A 6,000-nucleotide genomic window follows, 5' to 3' on the forward strand; every position below is an offset into this window, starting at 1 on the left:
GCGGTTGCATTCTAGATTAAAACAATGTGTGTTGACTTATAGCTGAAATTTCCCAGTACAAATGCGCAGGCAGGTGACGAATGAGCCCAGATGCTTACATGATTCGGATGCTCAAACCAAAACAGGACTCGCTTGATGAAAAATGATGAGGAATGAATGATGCTGATCTTATGTTTCTGTTTTCATGCTGACAAATGAAACAGGGTTGGTGTAATGTTTTGGTTGTTCTCAAAGCAAGATCCATCACTACCATTGCACAACACCGAATGAGGAATTACATTTTTGAAGGAGCACATGGTTGGCATTTAACAGACAAATGTTATTGTATTTTCACTCATTTTGACCTCCCATCAAATAAGTGCCTCAATTCATTATTGCGCCCATAATTCTGCTTCAACAATTAAAAATGTTGTTTGCTGGACCCAGTGTTAATCAACTTGTTGTTGTTTTTTAACTCTTAGGGTTTTTAATCGAAAAAGGTTTACCTTCAACCACATCACTGCTTATTCCAACCGATACCAATTGATGTTTTTTTTTATTTTAGTAATTAGAATAAATCAAAAATAAATTCTCTCAATATCCCTTAAACAGAAATTCTGCATGTTTGAACATCGAAAGAAGTGGTGAGACACAAATTCCCTGGTAAGTGAAGTGTATATAACCTTAAAACGGACTTTGTCTGTAAAAAGAATGACTTTAGCAGTGCTTTTGCAGTTATTGAAAATATGCAGCAGTCAAAGTTCAAGCAAAAGTTAAAACTCAGGGCTTTTTTTTTCAGCAGACCGGTGTTATCAACTACGGATTTGGTATTTCATGATGGTCTATCAGTACACTAATCTGAAGCAGTGCTCAATACATTCTCTTGAGCTTACCTGACGCACGATGCGGAGAAGAATTTAGCAGGGGATGAATTTGGCAATAACATTGGCATGTTATTGCTTGATAGGAGAAGAATTAGCTGTGTAGAGATTCTTCACGTTATTGAAGGGTTTTTTTATGTCTAGAAAGGAAATTGTATTTGGGTTATCTAACCTGGTGAGTTGCAAATATGACTTCTGGGGTACTTGTTGATTTTTTTTAAGTAGCAGAGGGACAAAAGGAGAAATTCTACTACGATGTGTTGCATAGTGAAAGGTTTGCCAGTGAAATGATGCCATTGAGAGATTTTATTGTAGGGGCAAGTCATTTTGATGATTCGTTCATGTTTAAAATTGCTGAAAACATGTACAGTATGAGATTTTTTTTTGACGTGGGCCTAAAAAGGAGGTAGGGTTTGAAGTCACCTTGAACCTTTGGTTTCTGGCTCACTGTTACCATTATGTAAGAAGCCAGTGCGCAGTCACTGGTTCTCAGAAATTGCGCTGGATATGTAGGGCCACCTGAAGTTATATTCCTAGTTTTGAAGGGCAAATTGAAGAAGAAACCCCCAAACACTAGCAAAGCAGTATACATACCAAGACAGTGGGTACCTGAACACGACTCCGTCTGAACTCCCTTTTTCTTTTTTGCAACTGGGCCATTTCATAGCAGCATGTCAGGACTGATTAGTTCCAGAAACAGACAAGGATATGCAAACATCCCAAAGTGGGCTGTCAAAACAAGGGCTTTTGGGACAGCTGGCTTTCCAATCAGGACCTCCGGTGCCATCTCATACACGTTAAACGAAAAACGACAATATGGAAGAATATGTTGCGATCCACAGAAGATTGTGAACCCTTTGAGGATCCTCATTGTAATGGGAAGGAATGACTCATCTCATTTCAGGTGATTTAACACACACTGACAGCCACAGTGTACATAGGCAAACACCTTTCGCGGGGACCATGATTAATTCATGCTCTGCCGCTGACAGAAGTGGGGGGCTATGGCAGTGAATTATGTTTCAGTGCCATTGAGGCAGTTAGACATGCAATTCATTTTGACAAAATAGAATCAATTGGACATTGCTCGGCATCAATGGATGCTTTACTTGCACAAAATGTATCAACTTAACATTTGCAATCCATGCAGTTTGATTGTTCTTGAATTGAACAACACATTCTGTGTAGATCTAGTTTATTCAGGAGAAAATAGATAAGAATCTATCTGCATCTTCAACTTCATTGTATTGAGCCACTTAGAAGCAGTTTTAACATCAACAACACTCCCTTCACAGAAGCATTTAGCAGAAGTCGAGCAAGTTACCCAAAGATTTTTTAAATCAGAAATAGGGATGTATAGCCAAACATACCCTTATTTTTAGAGGCGCCTCCATCTTGCAAGAATCCCCATGTGTAAAAAAAAAAGCTGACAAAATGCCTTTAAATCTGATATTTGGGTGACCTATTTTATTGAGTGTGTTTCAGTTCTGTTTTTATGGACCTTTCATTGAGTTTAGTTGCAGTAAATTGCTTTTCTATTTCTATTTTTACACATTTTGTTGTGTGCAGCAGGAGATATTCATAACAGGTAAAACTACCGATTCGACAAATGGCCTTGCCATTTTCATTGTCTAGGGAATTTTTTGACTTGAACAACAGAAGTGAGGGCATAAATAAGAGGTGTCGGGGGATGCGCTATTTTACACTTGTTTTTCTTTGTGACTACCTATTGCAGTTGTAGATGTAGAGAAAAATATTTGCAAATTTTATTTGTTTTACATGATTTTTCTTTATATTGTGAACTTGTTTACATGTTATTTTTAAGAAGAACAATTCTTACGCCTCTAAGTGAATTTAGATTTTTCCTTATGTCAAACTCAATGATTTCAGCGCAATTGCTTTTTTTCTTGTTTCTACTTCTATTTTATGTTAACCACTTATTTAAAATGCTACATTTTACTGTGTTACATATGTATGTAGTTTGTCACTTTTATGAGCTAACATAAAAGTGGTCAAAAACTAAAATGTGTGGTTTCATCAAGATGCCACACACCTTACCTAACTTCTTACAACATGAGAGTTAATGTATCACACTTGATTAAGCTTATTATGTTTCCTGAGATTTTTTTGCTCTATGTAATTTAGGCTTTTCCTCCCTTCAAGTAACTTGAGTTTTTTCCGCTCAAAACTAAGAGACTTGCTGATTAAATTCCTCTGAGAACCATTAGATCCTGTGACCTGTCCCACCCAGTCATCGGCAGCATCCATCATGCAAATTCTGAAGGGAGACACCCAAGTCAGGCTTGCCACAGCCTTTATTAGACTCAGTAAAAAGTATATACTTAACCACATTGGACACCCTCCTTGAAAAACCTCTCCAATAACAGAAATGAGACACCAGCGCATGGGTATGGTGGGAGCCATAGGTCTCGTATCATTTGAATTTTTGTTAGTCATGTTTGACACCTCCCGTTACCCCCACCTCAACCCAATAGCTTATCTCCCTGCAGTAGCTGTGCCTTGAACAAATGACCGACTGTTATTGGGACTTCCACACTGTTGGTGGAGATAAATTGGTAATAGCATCAGTGCGTTAATCCGTCAATATTTACCCCAATTTATCAGAGTCCTCCAGACGCTTCTGGTAGAATAATTGTTGGACATCAATTCTGACATCACCACATTGACCATTTTTCACTCGATGGTATTTTTTAAGCCTTATCTTTGACGGCAAAAGACATTCATCCCATTTGAATTGTGAGGGATTCAATACGTGATACGATCAGACTCGTTGGCGTAGAGGTAAAAATGGCCTTTAATGGCTGCCTGACTGAATGGGATCACAAATGTGCTAAAATCTGCTTGCAAATTAGTTGAATCGGCAAACACTTGGCCCAATGTGTACTTCAACTAATATGTGAGCACCTTGAAATTTTCCAGGCTATTAAATGCTCGCCAGTTTCCCGGAATTCCCAGAAGATCATAAATAACTCTTGGGTCAGCACCTTGAACTTAATACATCAACAGAAATGACCCTTCCAACTTACATCTGTGGGCCATATTGACTGCTTTAGTGATTACCACTAAATTGGTATTTGGAGTTGCCTGATCAGGGCAGCAGGTACTGTATGCAAAACCTGAAATTACTGGAAAAAAAACATGATTTTTTGTGGTGCAACATGCGAGAAAATGATCAAATGACAATTTCTATTGCAGAATAAGCTCACAGTTTTACCAGAACAGAAGGGAAAGATGTTCAACAAGAAAAAATCTTCAGAGAAATACAGAGGAAGAGACAACAATAGCCACACAAGAGACTGTTTCAATGGATTGCCAGTTATGTGTGTCAATTAGCATACAACTGCAATAACTCACAATTATAAGGTTGCGTAGTCTTCATTTAGATTGTTGGCTAACCCCAAGCCTGATGACGTGGTATCCATTCTTTATACACTTTTGTACATTCCAAAAATAAGTCTGTTTTAGTCATTTGGAATTCAGGGTGAAGTGGATGTGATTACATCAAGTAGAGCTTAGCAAGAAAAAAATGTGGAAAATGTTTTGTAAGCATTGAAGATGATTGTTGGGATTTTTTCTGGTTCCCATCATGAATGCAGCGTAAACATAGACATTTAACATAGTTTGTTGACACTTGGTTGTCATATTGTAATTTCTACATTTCAAAAGCTTTGTTTTGTTTGGATAAAAATATTGAGTTGCTGCAGTTTATCCTAGATCAGAGTTGGGCAAACCGGTCCTTGAGGGCCGCTGCAAGTTTTTGTTCCAACCGATCCAGCATAGATACTTTAGCCAATGAGATTTCTGCAGAAAACAAGAAGCATCTGACTGCAATCCAATGATTGCATCAGATTGGTGGAAAGATGTCCTCTTTGTGAGTTGGAATAAAAACCTGCACCCACTGTGGCCCTTTGTGGAATAGTTTGCCCACCCCTGTCGTAGATGGTTACACATTGTCCCCAAGCAAGTTCTTTGCCTGACCATGACAGATTTGCCAAGCCTTCATACATAACTTTTTTCCCCATTCTGAATCATTTTGGAGATTCTTCATGCACAAAAAAATGTGTATGAGCTTACCACTTGTTTATATGTATTGGTAGGCATCTAAACTTACTGCCAGATGTAAAACCAGTCTAAATCCAAGTGGAGACTGTAAATATAGAGAAAGAATGTGGTTTGACAGCGATTATCTGAGTGTGTGCCTTGCCTACTACCTGTAGTTAGCTCGAATAGGCTCCAGAACCCCCACAACCCTCATGAGGAAAAGCACCATGAGAAATAAACGAATGACTGTGGTTTGCATACTGTGTTGCCAGAAGAACATTGTTTTAAAGTCATTTGGGGTTTGGATATAAACAAGGACACTTAACTCTTGGGAATATTTAGAAGTAAACTAGTTGTGAGATGGTTTTAAAATGGTGTGCTTACATAATGCATATTTTCCATTGGTTTTAACTAAACTAGAGTTGTTGATGTGACCCAAATGAAAGCTGTGGAGTCTTTTTCATCTATATGAGCGTACTCCTTATTCAGCACCTGTCTGCACTATTGCTACCTGACATTATCAAGAATAAAACACACAACCATCTGTGTGCTACCGTGAGCATCCTTTCTATGAATAGCTTCTTTCACAGCGTGTGCTCTTTTTGATAAACAATCCTGAACAGTCCACACAAGTGGAACAAACTTAAAACACGTGAAAAAACGTCTGCTTTAATAATCAGGTTAAACAGATGTCTTGGGCGTTACACTAAGCGAGGATAGTATTAGGGAAACAAAATGCATCTTATCTGAGTTCAAAAAGCTCCCCGGGGGCAGGATGCGCCATTTGTTATGAACGCAAGTGGAACCGAACTGAGATTCTTTGCCAAGGCTCATTTTGATCAGACAGTAAGCAAACACTTGAAGCTAATCTTTCCAATTTATCACTATTTAGCTTGTGGACAGTGTGTATTATATCAGTGTAAAAAGTACTGCACCAGACCCTTTTGATGAATGTCCGTCTAGCTCGTAACTCTTGCGCTAATGGACCAAGAAATGTAAACATGTCATTGCCACCAATGCTTCAAGTGTTAAATGGATGAGTTAGAGAACCTTAATTCGTTGACTCTTTTTTTCTGTT

The sequence above is a fragment of the Stigmatopora nigra genome, chromosome 22, assembly GCF_051989575.1.
Source record: "Stigmatopora nigra isolate UIUO_SnigA chromosome 22, RoL_Snig_1.1, whole genome shotgun sequence".
Taxonomy (NCBI): domain Eukaryota; kingdom Metazoa; phylum Chordata; class Actinopteri; order Syngnathiformes; family Syngnathidae; genus Stigmatopora; species Stigmatopora nigra.